A 21,253-nucleotide genomic window follows, 5' to 3' on the forward strand; every position below is an offset into this window, starting at 1 on the left:
TTGATTTAGCTTATCGCAGGATACATGCTGACACCACGAAAAGAGAAAGATTAATAGCCTCCTGAAGAAAAGTGGTTTGTCTCAGGACACTATTAAGAGGCTAATCACCTATAGTGCTGTTCCCCCTAGGTTATGTGGCCCTCCGAGGGTACGCAAGAAACGGGATCCTTTCCGTCGTATTGTGAGAAATATCAGCACTCTGACATATCGTGTAGCCAAGTATCTCGCTTCTCTGTTGAGCCCACAAGTTGGTCGGTGTGAACATCATATCAGGAACCCAGGTGATTTCTTGCGGTTGAATGAGTCTGACATTTTAGTAAGTTTTGATGTGGTCTCACTCTTAACTGGTGTTCCTCTGTCTGATTCACTGCGGTTAATTGAGGTCAGATTTGGTGATGAACTAACTTATCTCTTTGTATATGTGTTGACATCCATTTACTTTTTATTCACTGAGCCAGTATTACGAGCAAACAGATGGAATTGCGATGAGTAGCCCGTTCTCTCATGTCATTGCAAATTTTTGTATGGAAGACTTCGAGAAACATTCGTTGGAGTCAGCGCCTTTGAAACCCACCTGTTTCTTTAGATATGTTGATGATACTTCTGTTGATTGGAGTCATGGTAGAGAGATTTTCAGTGCCTTTTTAGATCATCTGAAATCGATCCACCCGAACATTCACTTTACTATGGAGGAAGAAGAGGATAGTTTCCTTCCCTTTCTTGACGTTTTGGTTAGGAGGGAGGGTGATGGATCATTGGTGCATGCAGGTAACCGGAAACGTACACACACTGACTTGTATTTACAAGTTGATAGCTGTCACCATCCGGCACGGCACGAAGGGGTACTTCGTACCTTGGTACACAAGGCACATGTCATTTCCGACACTGAGACTTTGCCAGCTGAGCTTACTTTTGATAGTGTCCTGCGACAAACCACTTTTCTTCAGGAGGCAATTGGTCTTTCTCTCAACACTTTTCGTGTTGTCAGCATCGATCCTGCGATACAATGAATCAGACAATAAACATTGTATCTTGCGTACAAAATCTTATTTGTTTAAAACAACGGTGGCATTTCCCTTGTCCGCAGGTAAAATCACAATGCCAGGATCAACTTTGAGAGAGCGTAAAGCAACCATTTCTGCTGCTGTCACGTTACTCTTGGGCGGACGAGCCCCATTCAACACATGACATGTATCCCTCCTAACCTCCTCTGCGTCAGGAGGTAGTTTGCGAACTGCCTGTTCAAGTGAACTAATAAAATCAACTACTGGTAAACTCTTAGATGTGGGTGCAAACTTTAACACTTCCCTAGCACGAATAAGGTTGCGTTGTCAATAGATTTCTTTGTGAGATATTTCACAGAACGTCGAGATATAAAATCAGATTCGAGCGATGGTAACGTTCGAACTTTGCCAAATCCCGAGCAGTAACAGAATTGTATTCCCAATCAGCTTGAGTCACGAGGCATCGTCCAACCAATTCCAAGTGAAATTAGACAATTTAGAAGCAACCCTTAAATGGAAGCAGTATGATAGTTGTCATCATCTGGCTCAGCGTGAAAGCGTCCTCAAGGCAAATGCCATCACCGACACTGAGACTTGGCCAGCTGCGCTAAAGATAATACTGAGTCGACACCTAAGTCTTCTGCCTTTTTGCCTAACGCAGGATCGGTCGTATTTTACTGAAATATGATGTGAAATGTGTTTTCCGACCTCCATGTAAAACTAGAGTGCTTTTGTGTTGTGTTAAGGATGATCTTGATTTGTGTAACGCAGGTGTGTATCGCATTCCTTGTAGCTGTGGTTTGGCATATACTGGTCGCACCATCAGGACCATGGAGGACCGATGTACTGAGCATAAACGGCAAACACGATTATAACAGACAAGTAGATCTGCTATTGCCGAACATTGCTTTGATACTTCTCACTTTAAGTTATATAACAATAGTGAGATATTGGCATTCAAGTCCAGCTATTGGAACAATGCTATTAAGGAAGCTGTTGAGATTAAATAAGCGGGCAACGTTGCAAACTGGGATGGAGGTTTTTATTTAAACTCTGCATAAAATCCTGCTCTTTCCCTTGTCAGAAAACAGGGGGACAGAGTCAATGTTACCTCACTTGCTAGTTCGTAGTTTTTCACTATCGATCCCTTTGATTTTTGGCCATCTTTGGTGGCACTAGAGTTCAGTGTGTGTGTACTATCTTTCATGAATAACTCAAAGAACCGAGGTTTTAAATTTGCTTGTACACCGCCTGTCCGTTGCAGTTTGTGCCTTGAAAATGACGAGGTGTACTCCCGCCGAAATATCGATGGTCGCTGTAAATATTAACTGGCTGAATTCCGGTAAGTTGTTTGAAAAAGTTTGACTTTTTTTTTATATCGTACAGTAGAAGTGTAGTATATTGTTTGCTTTAACCCTTCCCTCGTAGTTAGACATTATGAGGTAACTTTTTTAAATATTTAATTTAAAGTAGCAACTCAATAAGTAATCTCGCACTGAGGCAATGTAGAATCACAGATAATGACCTGATATACCGGGTGATCAAAAAGTCAATAGAAATCTGAAAACTGAATGAATCACGGAATAATGTAGATAGAGAAGTACAAATTGACACACATCCTTGGAATGACATGGGGTTTTATTAGAACCAAAAAAATACAAACGTTCAAAAAATGTCCTACAGGTGGCGCTTCATCTGATCAGAATAGCAATAATTAGCATAACAAAGTAAGACAAAGGAAAGATGATGTTCTTTACAGGAAGTGCTCAATATGTCCACCATCATTCCTCAACAATAGCTGTAGTCAAGGAATAATGTTGTGAGCAGCACTGTAAAGCACGTCCGGAGTTTTGGTGATGCATTGGCGTCGGATGTTGTTGGCTCTTGCTCTGAGCACTATGGGACTTAACATCTGTGGTCATCAGTCCCCTAGAACTTAGAACTACTTAAACCTAACTAACCTAAGGACAGCACACAACACCCAGCCATCACGAGGCAGAGAAAATCCCTGACCCCGCCGGGAATCAAACCCGGGAACCCGGGCGTGGGAAGCGAGAACGCTACCGCACGACCACGAGATGCGGGCGGATGTTGTCTTTCAGCATCCCTAGAGATGTCGGTCGATCACGATACACCTACGACTTCAGATAACCCCAAAGCCAATAATCGCACAGACTGAGGTCTGGGGACCTGGGAACCCAAGCATGACGAAAGTGGCGGCTGAGCACACGATCATCACCAAACGACGCGCGCAAGACATCTTTCACGCGTCTAGCAATAAGGGGTGGATTTTTTTTTGGTTCTAATAAAACCCCATGTCATTCCAAGCAAGTGTGTCAATTTTTACCTCTATATCTAGATTATTCCGTGGTTTATTAAGTTTTCAAATTTATACTGACTTTTTGATCACCCGGTACAATGGAGCGGCGGTGGGGGTGAGGGGAACAGAAGTGAGCCCAAGTGGTCGGTAGGTAATATTGTATCAATCGGACCTAATGAAATTAAAGTCCGATTTAAGAATTTTCGTTTTATTTGAGTCATCAATCTTCCGTCTGATTGGATGCAGTCCACCACGAATTCTTCACCTCTATTAACCTACAGGCTCAGTTATTTCGTACGTATTCCAACCTCTGTCTTCCCCCACAGTTATTATCCTCTGTCACTCCCTCTAGCGTCATGAAAGTTATTCACTAATGTGCCAACACACATCCTACCATCCTGTCCCTTCTTGTCAGTTTTTTTCCACCTTTTCCTTTCTTCGCCGATTCTGGGGAGAACTTCATACCTTATCTTATGGGTCCACCTATTTTTCAACATACTTCTGTAGCACCACATCTCAATCACTCCGATTCTCTTCTGCTCCACGACTGACTATCATATAATGTGGGAGGTGGCACATCACTTAACCCTCACTTTAACAGCAATGTCAGCCAGATTAACATTCATATTTTAAGTCATTATCTCGGTGTTCCCCAGTATTACATTTGGTATGTGTGATTTATGACTTTTTTACATGGGCGAATTGTGGACAGCATGTTCTTATATCTGCATGTGTGACCTGTAAGGAAGTTGTACCTGAGGGGCCGTAATAGGGACGCTGGAGAACAAGGAGGGAGATGAATTTCGGGCCATAAATGCTGAGTGCAACGACCTTGTTGTGTTGTTGTGTGAGTGATTCTGGGGAGCAGCGTCCAGTTGATCGTACCTGCAGAGGGAATTCCGGCCGAAGCCTTTTCCTCCTTTGCTTCAGGCCAGAGAGAGAAGAGCGCCGGTTTGCAAAACACTTTACCTGGTCCAGCCGGCAGTCCGTCGCGAAGGTGGCCAGCTGACGGAGAGTATGTGAAAGAAGCCATTTAGAAGAGACTGCTATTAACGGAGCTTTTGTGGAAATGGTGGGAATGTCATAAAGCTCTGTGCATTCTCATGTTAGAAACCGGGATGATACGGACAGACTAGCTGGTATACATGCTTGGTGAAGGCAAGATTGTAACACCACCACCACCCCTCCTATGACATCGGGAAGTGGTCAGGTTCTTTAAGCGAGCGGAAAAAACATATATGTCATGGGCGTGGCTATCTCGGAAGCTTAACAGCCTTCTATCTGAACTTGGAAATGGTCCGCCTGGAAAGATTAGATCTCTCCATAGATGAAGGACTCTGGTCCAATATAGGTAGATAATTTTTTGCCAAAACATGGCCGTGCCTACCATGAAAACGAAGTCTCCCTGCTCTAAAATCTTCTTGTTTCAGACAAGAGAGATTTGGAGTCGCTGATTGGCTCCTCTGAGGATATGCAAAGTGGAGGCTTACTCCTTGAGCTTGCGAGCCCTGGCGATGTGTTTTGATTGGCTACCAGGCCTACAGAACAGTCAAGATGGGAGATTCAATGAGTAGAAGATAGTTCGATTAGTTTGGGCATTGGAGGCGACTTCGTTTTAGCTAATTCGGCTTCCCTACGTTTTGCTAATTCGGCTTCCCTACCGAGGTTTGGCCGAATGTAGTTGCGATTTTTGGCTTTTTTATCTTCTGGTCCTACCCTGGTGGAGAACTTCAGGTATTTCCCTAGTGGGTGAGAAATGTGATCTGTATCTTGGAGTGAACTAAGAGCCAGTGCCTGTTTCCAACTGTCCGCAGCTCGTGGTCTAGGGGCTAGCGTTGCTACCTCTGAATCACGAGGTCTCGGGTTCGATTCCCGGTCGGGTTGGGGATTTTCTCTGCCTGGGGACTGGGTGTTTGTGTTGTCCTCATCATTTCATCATTATCTTAATCATCATTCCTAACTGTGGCTAAACTGGATTGTGAAAAAATTAAACTGTGTAAATATTGGGAATTCGTATGTGCGCTGACAACCGCGGAGTTGAGCGCCCCACAAACCAAACGTCATCATCATCATCATGTTTCCAACTCTACTGATAGTGGAACTGAACACCACCTCGGACATATCGTGTGTCACGAGGGTGCACTTACTCGTTTTGAGTCGGCTGTGTGACGTTTAATAACCAGCAGGTTCAAATGGTTCAAATGGCTCTGAGCACAATGGGACTTAACTGCTGTGATCATCAGTCCCCTAGAACTTAGAACTACTTAAACCTAACTAACCTAAGGACATCATACACGTCCATGCCCGAGGCAGGATTCGAACCTGCGACCGTAGCGGTCACGCGGTTCCAGACTGTATCGCCTAGAACCGCACGGCCGCACCGGCCGGCTAATAACCAGCAGGCCCCGATATGCCTGTGAGTAAAATTGGCTAGGCCAGACCAGCAACCGGATGCACCTGACACTGAAATAAGCTGAGGTTTCAGGACTCCGATAAAGAAGTTTCCTGTGTTCTCATAATGAGGAAGCTAAACCGCGTAGTTTGCACACTACAACTGCCCCAACGCACCGCTCATCGCTCGCAGCGACCCCGTTTCTTGTGCCGCCAAGATCAGGATGAAAGGGTAAAATGCTGCTGACCGGCTCCATGTTCTCAGGTGAACTGTAGTTGTGGTATACTTGGTCGTAGTTGATTCCATTTGAATGGATCTGGGACTCACAGTGGACTCATGTAAACAAAGTCAGATTGTATTCTAAAAGGGATTAATTATGGGGAGAATTTGTATAGCTTCTATCCCAACGTATTCTTTGCCAATCAAACTCCATTTCTTTTCCGATTTGTGTCTGTCATTTTTTGTGTAAGATTTATCAGCCAGTTGCAATACAAAAGGATTAATAAAACTTGTCTTATTTTGTAAATTTAAATACGTCACTGTTCTCATTCATACTGCCTCAGCTATTCACAATTTTTATTTTGTTGTGGTAGTACATGGGTACACCAGAAATTTAAGGTTCAATCTTGTTAAGTTAATTAATTTAATTATTAATTTGAGTTCTGAAAGTGATCACAGGCATAGGCAACAAAAGTTCCATGAATAAATTCACTAATTCATAAATAAAAGTTAAGGATTGCTAATGATTTGAAGGGCGTTGAGAAGATAATACTTTTATTTATATGAAAATGGTAACATTTAGCGTAACTCAGACACGTACTTATGATTAAAGCAAACAACGCCTTGTAGATGCAGTGCTCCAAACGTACAGTTTTACAAACTTCTTCCTCTAATCAAGGCGTACGTTCAACACCAGTAGACTTCTCTTGTTCAGGAAAACCGTTTTTATCGGTGCTACTCTGTTTTTTGTACCTTCCTTGCTTCACCCATCGTGGCTTATTTTGCATTCAAGGTAGCAGAAATCTTTAACTACTACGTGATCACCAATTCCGATGTTAAGTTCCTCTCTACTCGCATCTCTGCTGCTTCTCATTACCTAAATATTTGTCCGGTTTACTCTCAGTACGTACGCCTTATTCATTAGACTTTTCATCCCATTCACGGGGCCTGCTATTCGTCTTCACTTTTGCTGAGGATATCAATGACATTAGGTAATTTTACCATTGATATCTTTTCATCCTGAATTTTAATCCCACACTAGAGCCTGTTTTTTATTTTCGTCATTTCTTCTTCGATGTATAGACTGAACAGCAAGGGCGAAAGTAGAGAAACGATCTCGTCGTGGTATTTAGCAATAAAATATTATCTAGAAAGTACTGCAACAAAGCGGCGCCTCAAACGTGTGTAAAATTGTCTATTAAAGTAACCAGAACCTTGTAAATTGCTGTTACTGCTGTTAGACCCAGCACTGATAAATTTTTATGGTATATTTAAGTTAAATGAAACGGTTATTTTAAACTAAACAGTCACAAGATTTTCGTATAAAAGTCACTATAGTGACCAAAGACACACATGATGAGAGTACGCGTTGAATTAAATGTAGCTCTCCATCTACCAGAGTAACAAAAGAATACTCTGCAGCTTGCGATGTTATGAGCAGTGCTTTAGAAGATGTGCTGGCAAAAACACTTCGGCGAATTCTTCATATCTCTGGTTTAAAACGGTTGCTATGGCCGGCTTATTACGTCTGCTTAAAGCAAAGTGGTGCAATCTTTGCAACACATAATTTAGCGTGGTAAGTCTTGCAAACCGTAGCAAACAGTAATCAGAGACGTTAATGCAGAAGTATTGATAAACGTATATGTGCACGTAATAATGTCTTGGGAGTGCACTAAAACACGTCGTCTCACTGCCGCTGCTGAATGGTACTGCGTACAGCTCAGTCTGTCTGCGGTAAACTTTTTTCCATGTGAATAGTGACCCCTACACGGAACGCGAACCGAGCGAGGTGGAGCAGTGGTTAGCACACTGGACTCGCACTCGGGAGGACGACGGTTCAATCCCGTCTCCAGCCATCCTGATTTAGGTTTTCCGTGATTTCCCTAAATCGTTTCAGGCAAATGCTGGGATGGTTCCTTTCAACGGGCACGGCCGATTTCCTTCCCCATCCTTCCCTAACCCGAGCTAGCGCTCCGTCTCTAATGACCTCGTTGTCGACGGGACGTTAAACAACGCTAACCAACTAACTAACGGAACGCGACAAAGTCGCCCGTAACTCCTATCTCGACTCTATTTGTCGTATCACCCTTGTGCCCTTTTTCTCTTGTAGAAAAGGTGCTTCACAAACGGAAAAGACAAGGGCGAAAGCTTGGCTTTCCTCACACTTCCTCACGCATCCTATTTCTTTCTTATGATCTTATACTTCGCGTAATTGGGCCGTGGCGGTTTCTGTGAGGGCGCGCGAGCGGTCCTACCGGCGCCACTTTTACGCACGTTCCATCGATTCTGGCTCTCGTCGTATTATCCTTGCATGGTTATATGTTCTCCTTGAGGCTGAGTGATAGTGAACGGTGTGTGGGACACGGAGCCGAACTGGTGTGCCTGAGAACTCGGCGTCATGGTGATTGTAGCGGTTTAACACCGTTAACCGTTGGGCTATGGGAGCTCGAGATTTCCTGCAGCGTTGACCGTTACTACCGGCGAGTGTAGCAGCAAGGAGCGGCTCTCATCGCTTGCAACCTGGTTATGAGTGTATCGGTAAATTGTGGTGTGCTGAATACTCCGAGGACGTACTGAGCAATTTGTTAAAAACTACGAACAGGAGGACAGAATTATCTGGTGCCTACCTGGAGTGCTGAAGCGATTGGCTTCCTTGGTATTTATTTGAGCACTTAAGGACTGTTAATTTTGTCCTGGTGTGAGCTGGCCAGGAAGCCCGTTCTTCTATGCCTATCTGTGACCCCTTTTGGGGCTGTGAGTGTCAACCTGTAGGTTTCTGTGGTTCAAATGGCTCTAAGCACTATGGGACTTAACATCTGAGGTCATCAGTCCTCTATAACTTAGAACTACTTAAACCTAACTAACCTAAGGACATCACACATATCCATGCCCGAGGCAGGATTCGAACCTACGACCGTAGCGGTCGCGCGTTTCCAGACTGAAGCGCCTAGAACCGCTCGGCCACTCCGGCCAGTCGCAGGTTTCTGTGGTTTCTGGAAGAGCCAAGCTAGTATTTTGCAATGTTACTCTGGTACTTGAAATCTGTGTTCGTTGTCATTTGAGTATTTGATACTACTGATTGTAATGTCTGTCTGTTGTAGACCTCATGCCCCTTCCTGGGGCGAGTTATTGTATTTGGCCTGCAACTGAAGTTGTGTGCGCGCTCAGCCTAAGGGTACGCGTGCGTGTGTCGCGTGTGTATGCGTGTTTGTATTTGCACACTCTTACTTCGTGTTGAGGAGCCTTTCAGGCTATATTTGCACATTTTAACTGGCCATCTGCCATTTGGTGCATATCCAAATTAAAGTGCCTATTAATCCCTTAGAGGCCCCAGTAAAGGTATAGCTTCACTTATTCAATCTTGTTTGATTATTATGTGATTATTCTTTTAAACAGCCTTGTACATTGTTTCTTGTTATTCAAATGGTTCAAATGGCTGTGAGCACTGTGGGACTTAACATCTGAGGTCATCAGTCCCCTATAACTCAGAACTACTTAAACTTAACTAACCCAAGGACATCACACAAATCCATGCCCGAGGCAGGATTCAAACCTGCGACCGTAGCGGTCGCACGGTTCCAGACTAAATCGCCTAGGACCGCTCGGCCACAGCGGCCGGCTCCTTGTTATTGCTAGGAAGCTTAACTTGCAATGTTTATGGACCGGCCGCTCCTATACTGATGTTTGAATATTTAGTTTCCTTGAAAAAATCATTAATTTTTTTTTCAGTATTACTGTGTTTGCTGGTTTCTATCACATTTATTTGCTGTTTGTTGTTTGGTATATGTTGACAGCCTCGTACTGGCAGCGGTTGACGCGTTGCTGTTCTGCTGGTTCGGGGCAGGAACGCGATTTCCCTCTGCTTCGGGGGCTTTCCCGTCATGGCACGAGGCCCAGGTGTTGGCAGGTCACAAGCGCTTCTGCGGATCTCTCGTGCCAACTTCAAGTTGAGTAGTTACAGTCATTCTTTGGTATCGTGCTGCGGCAGGTGTGTTGCTGGATTAAGACTTGGCTTTAGTGATTTTGGGAAAGTAATTTATGCAATGATTCTATTATTGCAAAGTCCTTGTGGCCGTGTGATTGAAGCCATCGGACAAACTGTTGTTTTCTTTACAAAAAATAAGGGTTTAATAGTCATTATCATTTTAGTAGTGTTTTAGGAGCCCGGTATTTAATTTGAGTACTTAACTGGTTTTATGTGTAACAGCCTTCTGGCTAATCAGTGTTGCTTCTGTTTTGACACATGGGTAGAGTCTGGCCAGCTTGGCCGTATCTTGCCATGGGTAGAGTCTGGCCAGCTTGGCCGTATCTTGCCTATCTGTGAGCAGAATAACATTGTCTTATGGCACCGAAGCGTCGTCCTTTGCCTTACGCTCCCAAGTGTAATTAGTAAAAGGAAAATTTAACGTGATTGTGTACCTCCTAGTGGTGAGGTAGCTAATAGACTTTGGATAGCAACATTACGTGTACTTGTTTCTAATTCCTTGCTTTGGAGTAGGCCAGGAGCTTATTGTTGCAGTCGAGATGTATGCACTATAATCTCTTTTATTTAACATTTGTTGAACTCATATTCAAGTCCCGTTGTGGGATTAGCCCACAGTTGCGCGGACAGAGTGCCACCGCAGACGTCCCTGGTACCACTGAACACAGCGGCAAACATAACAAGCAAGGTACATTGTGAAAGATAAGTGTAACCCAAATTACTCACGAAACATTTATTAGAAATGATGCTAAATTAGACCCCTCTTTCAAAGCAACCACTGTCTGCTAGCGTACAATACATGGGGAGCCGTCAGTGGATATTTGGGGAGTGGAAAAACCGGGCGTCGGGAGCTGAACATCATCCAAAGCAATGAGACAGTTTATTAGATCTCTCAGTTCTGTGTTCAACTGACAAACAAAAATACAGTTTGGTGACACAATAACAAGGACTAGCAGCTGCAGCTGAACGTAATCATCCCGCTCCCCAGAGACACATTGGGAGACAGGATTCAAACCACAGTTGTTGCCCACTAGACTGGATGGACCACACCATACAGTGGTCAGAGAACGAAAGGACCAGGCACTTCTAGAACATATACGAAGTATCTTAAAACACATGTAATAAATGCAAATGCACATTTGAACTCACATTGTTTTTAACTGGTGACACAGAATGAAATCTGAACCCTTTACTTGACATAAAACTATATAATAGAACCCAAATGGGGGCAGGTGCCCAGTTTGCACAATAGTGTCCCACACCCATAGTTCAATGAACGAACAATAACAGCTATTTAATAGTTGAGCCAGTTGCAAATTTAAAATAATTTCGTAACGGAGACACGATTGGCTCAGCGATAAGCAAAACACAATTAGCAGAACAAGTTATTAATGCCACACATACTAGTCTCGACGCTGAAGTAAAACTACATGAGGAAGTTCAGATAACAAATGGCTCTAAGCACTATGGGACTTAACATCTGCGGTCATCAGTCCCCTAGAACTTAGAACTACTTAAACCTAACTAATCTAAGGACATCACACCCATCCATGCCCAAGGCAGGATTCGAACCTGCGACCGTAGCAGTCGCGCGGTTCCGAACTGAGTGCCTAGAACCGCTAGACCAGCGCGGCCGGCGTCCAGATAACATTTGACACACAATAACAGCACAATTTAAATAATCTCCAAATGTACATTACACACTACAGAGAACAAGAATAAAACCCATGAGTTAATGTGCACCATGAGAGAGTGAGCTATACTGCTAACATTTGTTAGCACTTAGCACTTAGAATAGGAGCTTAAGCGTGATTCACACGAAGGTACATAATTCGAAATGTTACTAGGTGTCAGTCATACACCATGCCCACCAGAACTAAATTTCTAAACCACTCCGTCTACAGGCCACATGTGGCCCATCGGGACCATCCGACCGCCGCGTCATCCTCCGGGGAGGATGCGGTTAGGAGGGGCATAGGGTCAGCACACCGCTCTCCCGGTCGTTGTGATGGTATTCTTGACCGAAGCCACGACTATTCGGTCGAGAAGCTCCTCAATTGGTATCACGAGGCTGAGTTCACCCCGAAAAATGGCAACAGCGCATGGCAGCCTGGATGGTCACCCATCCAAGTGCCGACCATGCCCGACAGCGCTTAACTTCGGTGATTTCACGGGAACCAATGTATCCACTGCGGCAAGGCCGTTGAGAACTACATTTCTAGGTGCGATAATTTAATTCTAGTTCACACAATTTAGCCGAGCAGTCACAATTTTAAATCTGTTCGAATAAGCACTTACCGAGTATAGTAGTGGCAGGGGGCTTGTCAGCGGTAGCGGACTCGCGTAGGTGTTGTGGCTCGAGTCCCAAGTTTAATGGTTCTCTCCTCCATAAGCTGCTGCCCACAGAATCTCCTGTCCAGTCCTAGGCTGATGCGGTGCTGTTGATCTGATGTATTCCGCGTAGCAGCGAGATCAGTCTGCTTGTCCATTTTTCCAGATGAGAAATCTCCTGCCGCAGCAGCTAAACATGGCCTGTCCTCTTCAAGCGAGAACATCGTACTCTCGCACCTCTCACATTAAGAGAGCATGGCGCGGAAGAAGTGGTCGCTCTCGACAGTAAAATCTGCGGAACGCAGGAGCGTGGCAGGAGTTACCGATCCTCAAAGCATGGCTCACTGCCCTCTCTGGACGCCTGACATATACCACTAGATAATGCACTTGGGAGCCGAATCCACAAAAGGGAAAATAGTGTGGACGTTTTCTTCACACATAATTAAAAGGTTGATATTGGCATCAATAATTAATTACCATAAATAATGCGAAGTTTGAAATAATATTAATTTTATACGTACACAATTACACAAGAATGATAAAATTACCTCAGTTTTATGCATTTCAAAACAAAACAAAAAGAAACATATAGCCACTCGAACTTCAAAAGTATCCAAATAATATGAATTTCGCACCGTGTTCAGAAGTATCCAAATGATCTGAATTTTGCATAACACCATGTTCATAAACACACGAAATACTGGAATTGTCCGTAAATTGAGGTTATGTTCAAATGTACGTGAACAATATGAATTCTGTGCCATGTTCAAATATATCCGAACTATCTGAATTTTGGCAAATTAGCGTCATGTTCCGAAGTAGCCGAATGATAGTAATTAATGCCATTTTTAAATATGTCCCAGCCTTCAAAACCAGTCAGTAACGTCTGCATGTCATTGTCGAAAGTTAACTGTGGCAGATACAGGCAACAAAAGCTGCAGGATCATTTGTCAGCGTCTCTGTCAAGCCATCACTTGTCTGACTTTGTAGAAAACTGACACAAACACACCATACCACTTGACATGATCCACGTGAATTAAGACTGCTAACAGCCTTGCCAGGCCCAGTCGTATTTTAGATTCTGAGCATTACAAGTGTCATACGAACATACAAAGTCAGCCTAACATTTTAAAGATTCCCATGCTATGATATATTCTTACAGTACAAAATACTGACATTCGTAACTTATGTTACCACACACTTGAAACTACTTGATACTTCACCTTGTACAACATGATTTTGCAAATTGTCGCCTGACAATGCATGAATCACAAAATCCTTGCGGGGTTGCCAGTATGTTAGATGTTAAATCGCTTGGATTTGACGTAACACATTTGTTCCAATCCGTGACGCTCGGGATCCCATGATGCTGGGGCTTCCATGAACTTAATGGCCATGAAGCTGCTATGGATAAAGAAAGCACTATCAAGTTTCTAATTAACAATTGATTAACAATTAATTGAATGATAAAACCGTGATACAAAAGCGTTACTTTACTTATAAAACGATACACTATTAGAGTCGTTTCAAGAGTGACATATACTCATACTTGAAAGAAAACATAGAATATCTTGGTACAAGAAGAAATACAAATTTAATAATCAAAAGGAAGAATCATAATTTGATATTTATTCACAATAACTAATAGAGGAAGACTAGGGATGAATTAAGGAAGGATACCAGCGGAGTTACTTTTCTTCTAACATCACCACAAACGTTTCTGCAAATTTAACCGATCAAATGAGTGACCACTTGGTTCTAATAGGATAGGAAAAGAAGGCTAAAAGATCATTACTAATTGCTGATCTGTTTTCCCTCTCTCCATGTCCCTGTGAATTGAATCCTGTATCTCTTCCCTCTGCTGTGAACTTAGTTCTTCACATTGTGCAGGATCCTTAACATGAGTTCAATGGTTATGACAGCAGACAACATGATGGGCTGCAAGTCTCGCCCTCACCTCGTTTACCAGAAGCAGATGCTAACAGAATCTTACTGCTGCCTTAATCAGCACTCCAACAGTGCTGCTAGAAGTCTGGATACCATTTAGGCCAAAATGGCAATCTACAGTTTTCTGAAAATTTCTAACTTCAACAAAATGATCAGTTACTGTTTGGAAGCCAGTTTGTACACCAGTTCTTTAGCCTCTGAAGTCTAAACCCTAAGTCTCCAGGTAGAACTAAACCTGCCAAGATTAGAATCTGACATCAGAATGACTTGGTTTTAGTCTCGTAAGGCTCGCCACGCGATTTTGGAGCAGCGTGCGTGTAGCAGCCTTTTCAGTACTTGCAGGGGCAACAGTCTAGTTGATTGACTGATCTGGCCTTGTAACACTAACCAAAACGGCCTTGCTGCGCTGGTACTGCGAATGGCTGAAAGCCAGCGGAAACTACAGCCGTAATTTTTCCCGAGGGTACGCAGCTTTACTGTATGGTTGAATGACGATGGCGCCCTCATGAGTAAAATATTCCGGAGGTAAAATAGTCCCCCATTCGCATCTCCGGGCGGGGTCTACTCAAGAGGACGTCATTATCAGGAACAAGAAAACTGGCGTTCTACGGATCGGAGCGTGGAATGTCAGATCCCTTAATCGGGCAGGTGGGTTAGAAAATTTAAAAAGGGAAATGGATAGGTTAAAGTTAGATTTAGTGGGAATTAGTGAAGTTCGGTGGAAGGAGGAATAAGAGTTTTGGTCAGGTAAATACAGAGTTATAAATACAAAATCAAATAGGGGCAATCCACGAGTAGGTTTGAATAATAATGATGAATAAAAAAACAGGAGGGCCGGTAAGCTACTACAAACAGCATAGTGAACGCATTATTGTGGCCAAAATAGACACGAAGCCCACGCCTACTACAGTAGTACAAGTTTATATGCCAACTAGCTCTGCAGATGACGAAGAAATTGATGAAATGTATGATGAGATAAAAGAAATTATTCAGGTAGTCAAGGGAGACGAAAATTTAGTAGTCATGCGTGACTGGAATTCGAGAGTAGGAAAAGGGAGAGAAGGATACATAGTAGGTGAATATGGATTGGAGCTAAGAAATGAAAGAGGAAGCCGCCTGGTAGAGTTTTGCACAGAGCATAACTTAATCATAGCTAACACTTGGTTAAAAAATCATCAAAGAAGGTTGTATACATGGAAGATACTAGAAGGTATCAGATAGATTATATAATGGTATGACAGAGATTTAGGAACCAGGTTTTAAATTGTAAGACATTTCCAGGGGCAGATGTGGACTCTGACCACAATCTATTACTTATGAACTGTAGATTAAAATTGAAGAAACTGCAAAAAGGTGGGAATTTAAGGAAATGGGACCTGGATAAACAGACTAAACCAGAGGTTGTACAGAGTTCCAGGGAGAGCATAAGGGAACAATTGAAATGGGGGAAAGAAGAACAGTAGTAGAAGAATAGGGAGCTCTGAGGAATGAAGTAGTGAAGGCAGCAGAGGATCAAGTAGGTAAAAAGACGAGGGCTAGTAGAAATCCTTGGCTAACAGAAGAAATATTGAATTTAATTGATGAAAGGATAAAATATGAAAAAGTAGTAAATGAAGCAGGCAAAATGAGATCGACAGGAAGTGCAAAATGGCTAGGATGGCTAGAGGACAGGGATGGCTAGAGGACAAATGCAAGGACGTAGAGGCTTATCTCAGTAGGGGTAAGATAGATACTGCCTACAGGAAAATTAAAGAGATCTTTGGAGAAAAGAGAACCACTAGTATGAATATCAAGAGCTCAGATGGAAACCCAGTTCTAAGCAAAGAAGGGAAAGCAGAAAGCTAGAAGGAGTATATAGAGGGTCTATACAAGGTCGATGTACTTGAGGACAATGTTATGGAAATGGAAGAGGATGTAGATGAAGATGAAATGGGAGATACGTTACTGCGTGAAGAGTTTGACAGAGCACTGAAAGACCTGAGTCGAAACAAGGCCCCGGGAGTAGACAACATTCCATTAGAACTACTGACGGCCTTGGGAGAGCCAGTCCTGACAAAACTCTACCATCTGTTGAGCAAGATGTATGAGACAGGCGACTTCAAGAAGAATATTATAATTCCAATCCCAAAGAAAGCAGGTGTTGACAGATGTGAAAATTACCGAACTATCAGTTTAATAAGTCACAGCTGCAATATACTAACACGAATTCTCTACAGACGAATAGAAAAACTGGTAGAAGCCGACCTCGGGGAAGATCAGTTTGGATTCCGTAGAAATATTGGAACACGTGAGGCAATACTGACCTTACGACTTATCTTAGAAGAAATATTAAGGAAAGGCTAACCTGCGTTTCTAGTATTTGTAGACTTATAGAAAGCTTTTGACAATGTTGATTGGAATACTCTCTTTCAAATTCTGAAGGTGGCAGGGGTAAAATACAGGGAGCGAAAGGCTATTTACAATTTGTACAGAAAGCAGATGGCAGTCATACGAGTCGAGGGGTATGAAAGGGAAGCAGTGGTTGGGAAGGGAGTGAGACAGGGTTGTAGCCTCTCCCAGATGTTATTCAATCTGTATATTGAGCAAGCAGTAAAGGAAACAAAAGAAAAATTCGGAGTAGGCATTAAAATCCATGGAGTTGAGATAAAAACTTTGAGGTTCGCCGATGACATTGTAATTCTGTCAGAGACAGCAAAGGACTTGGAAGAGCAGTTGAACGGAATGGACAGTGTTTTGAAAGGAGGATAGAAGATGAACATCAACAAAAGCAAAACGAGGATAATGGAATGTAGTCGAATTAAGTCGGGTGATGCTGAGGGAATTAGATTAGGAAATGAGACACTTAAAGTAGTAAAGGAGTTTTGCTATTTGGGGAGCCAAATAACTGATGATGGTCGATGTAGAAAAGATATAAAATGTAGACTGGCAATGGCATGGAAAGCGTTTCTGAAGAAGAGATAGAGTATAGATTTAAGTGTCAGGAAGTCGTTTCTGAAAGTATTTGTATGGAGTGTAGCCATGTATGGAAGTGAAACATGGACGATAAATAGTTTGGACAAGAAGAGAATAGAAGCTTTTGAAATGTGATGCTAAAGAAGAATGCTGACGATTAGATGGGTAGATCACATAACTTATGATGAAGTATTGAATAGAATTGGGGAGAAGAGGAGTTTGTGGCACAACTTGCCAAAAAGAAGGGACTGGTTAGTAGGACATGTTCTGAGGCATCAAGGGATCACAAATTTAGCATTGGAGGGCGTCGAGGAGGGTAAAGTAGAGGGAGACGAAGAGATGAATACACTAAGCAGATTCAGAAGGATGTAGGTTTCAGTAAGTACTGGGAGATGAAGAAGCTTGCACAGGATAGAGTAGCATGGAGAGCTGCATCAAACCAGTCTCAGGACAGAAGACCACAACAACAACAACAACAACATTTTAACCCCTCCTACGAGCGTGTCCAGCACAGAGGAGACAGAGGGACTTTCCATTACCGACAGAACGTACGGCCAAAGTCATTGCTGCAGTTCCACACACCAGTATTGGAATCCTATCTTCCCTTCTTATGCAAATAAGAATTCAGTCAACTACCATAAGTGTAACTTTGAGTGCTTCTCTTATTTCCTGACCTGGGAGTGCAAGCCCTGCTGTCTGCATTCTTTAGTCTTGTGCCTTACTCTCAAACAGCGTTATCTTGCGTCTACTCACCCAACTCCCTTTGACTCAAGACCCAATTTTATTACCTAGCACCCTTCTCTTTGTTGTCCATTCCCTGTTTGTAAGGGGAAGGCGGTTCTGCCAATTCAGCCAGAGATAACCCCCTCCCCCCCCCCCTTCTGAACTGCCGGAATTGTGGCCACCCTCACTTCCCAGAAGCTGCCCACTTTATGCCCAGCTGCCTCTCTGTCCTATGCAGTGTTCTCAGCGAGCATCCAGACAGGTACTCAGTTATAAATTCCTCTTACCCACAGTTAGTGAGGGAACCAAATTTTTGCCAAGAGAAACTAAAGAAAAAATTAAATCATGTAACATGTTTCACAAGCTGCGACATGGTCGCGAATGAAACAGTGTCCCGTATATACAATAAGTTTCCTTTAATTTACGTCTACGGTCACAATCTTCTTGTTAACAGATTGCCGGTTTCGGTCTATAATGACCATCATCAGATCTGTTTAATAAAAACAAAGTCCCAATGTACTGCAGTCATAGTGGCATCGTCAAATGTTAAATGCAGACTCAGCACCAGCATCGTCAAATATGTATAAATAACACCATATGCACGAGTCATGTTGTCAGTGCTACTGATTCTGCATTTAATTTTTGACGATGCTACTATGACTGCGGTACATTACGACTTTGTTTTTACAAAACAGATCTGATTGTGGTCATTATAAACCGAAACCAGTAATCTGTTAACAAAATATTTGTGACCATAGACGTAAATTAAAGGAAACTCATGTAACATGAATCTTCTTTAAATAAATCTTGAATTAAAATAAGAGGAGGTTGAGGCCTTCACCAAGTAACAGCAAAATTTTAATAAATTGCCAGATACTTCGTTATATTACTAAAAATTGTAACAGATCGTCCCAGATGCTATTGGGATAATCATGGTCATCTGACAATGCTTAGTATCATTATCAGAGTTCTATTGTGGGGCAATGATGTTCAGCTGACGGGATGATTGCAGTACCCTAGGTACTGTTGTGGGCCAATGATGGTAAGTTGACAATTTGACTGCCATTATCCTTGATATTGTTGTGGGGCAATAATTTTCAGGTGGGAAGGGTGACTGCCATTGCCCCCAGGTGACGTCAGTTGACATGGTGGCTGCCCTACTCCTGAATCATGATGACTACAGCTACCCTAAATACATCATTCTATCCAAAAGTTAAGGAAAATAATGTACTAATAGTGGGTGTCAGCTATTGGAACTCAGAGAGCATCAAACAAAATAGTACCCAAGTTCCCCATACATCACTAAGTTACACTGAACGTGTCAGAAATAGCCCCTTATGTCACCGTTGTTACATTTGTAACTAACTGCCCATACATCATCCTTGGTACACACTATTGTAACCAATGGACCCATAAATAATTGAATTATTCTGGAAATCTGTGGCTTGTTCCAACAAGAAAAAGTGATTAGTCAGCAGTCTTAGACAAGTTCTATACCAGCAAGTGATGACTTGTTCCAACAAGCAAAACGTTTCGTCAGAAAGTTGAGAATGTTAACTAAGCGTAAAAGCATATCTTACACAGCCCTTCTGAAGTCACAAACATCTGGTGAGGAGGGAGTGATAGAGGTGGAATGGGATCTACCCACACAACGCTGAGGTTTCTTCTGTAGTACCAAGCTTCTATTCATTTCTTGCGTAAACTGCAAAGGTTATTGAAGCCCTTTTCCTTTACATTCCATGATTTGCACAAAAACAGCCCTACTGGTTGGATGAGTGTTTTGTACAGATGGAGTCTGAAAATCCTTGACAGACTGCGAGAGTTAAAAGGCTGACTTGTACTCATGTATGAGCTGTTTCTGTTTTAGATCTTTTGCTTTCATGTCTGCCACATATGATGTGTTGTCTGTAAACAACCAAAACCCCCTAATCAAACCTTCCAAACCAGCTGTACAATAACTACATGTTCAGCAGCCTTGATTGAAAGACAACATAGCTTTCATCACCATAATGCAAGATGTTTAAGTAATGGCAGAACTGAGGGACTGGAGATGTGATATAGGGGTAGCATGGAGCCATCGTGTCTTTATGTTCCTATGACCGTACCATGAATGAAAGAGCGAAATATTGCTATATCAACATGGACAGTGTGACATGTCTGCTAAGAATGATCCACCAGCCACAGCAGTGTAACATCAGGAAATACAGGTGGTCATAAAAATATCCTTACTGACAGGGAACATACATGAAGCCAACAGAGGTAGCAAGTCTTTTGACTGTTATAATGATCTGCACTGGCTGGACTGACCGAGAGAGAGAGTCTGCTCCCAGCCAGATAATATAGGTAAATCTTGTTGTCACGCAGTGGAATGGTGACATGAATACAATGGCCTTCGTAAATAGGTCCTGGGTGTTGGTTCTTACAAAAAGCATTAAAGGTTTAATATTTTAAAAGGAGGTTTCCATCTAATTACTGTATTAAAAGTCTTGGCCGAATTTAGCCCCAGTTTATTGCATTCATTGGCTGCTATCAGTCATGGACATGGAAACGCACTTCAATCCAATCAGAGGTTGACTGGTTTGGCACAGCCCATAAGGGACTAGTGGGATCGGAGTGACCATTGTCTCAGCAGACCATTTTTGAAAATCGTCACTCAGTCATGCCGGAAATACAAAGCCTGTTCGGTCAGTGATGGGCACTCGATACCCAGACCAGATGTTAAGTTACGAAACCTAATTAAGTTTAGGAGCTATGGGCCAAAAACATTCAACTGCTTTTCTTCCCAGTTGCCCTACACTGCAAGATAATCTCACCATAGTTCATGATTAGGCTCTATACACCGAAGCGTCCAGCCACCCACTAATCATCAGCCACTGATCCTTAGAAACCGAAGTGTAGCGTCTGACGCACCTCCAAGGTCCGAACTTCCACTTCTCAGTGCCTCCAGGCTCAGAGCATCTACTTCCCAGTCTTCATCCAATGCGTCAAAAATATTCTGTTCTTTCTTCTCTCTACAAAAGTCAAGCAAAAGAATACTCGGCCAGTCGTGAGGCACTACTAAACATTGACGAATGAGATTTTTTTTAAAGTGATGCAGTACCCCACCTAGCAAATGTGTAATAAGTTATCCAGTGGGCTAACTTCCAACACATATAGTACTGGGAAAATCGCCAAGATCCCACTTCTCAGATATCTTTCTAAGTCAACCAATGGTCTGTTTCCGCAAGTCCGAAATTTCTAGAAAACTCCATCCGGAAGTCCCACTTACAGTTTTTTTAAACTTCCAGTGGGCTTTATTCCCTCCTTGCAAGAGAGAGAAGTCCTTCCTTCAAATGGAGTGGCATCATGCTTTCACACTTTCTCCCCCACAAGAGCAGAAACAA

This window comes from Schistocerca americana, chromosome 7 (assembly GCF_021461395.2).
Source record: "Schistocerca americana isolate TAMUIC-IGC-003095 chromosome 7, iqSchAmer2.1, whole genome shotgun sequence".
Classification (NCBI taxonomy): Eukaryota; Metazoa; Arthropoda; class Insecta; order Orthoptera; family Acrididae; genus Schistocerca; species Schistocerca americana.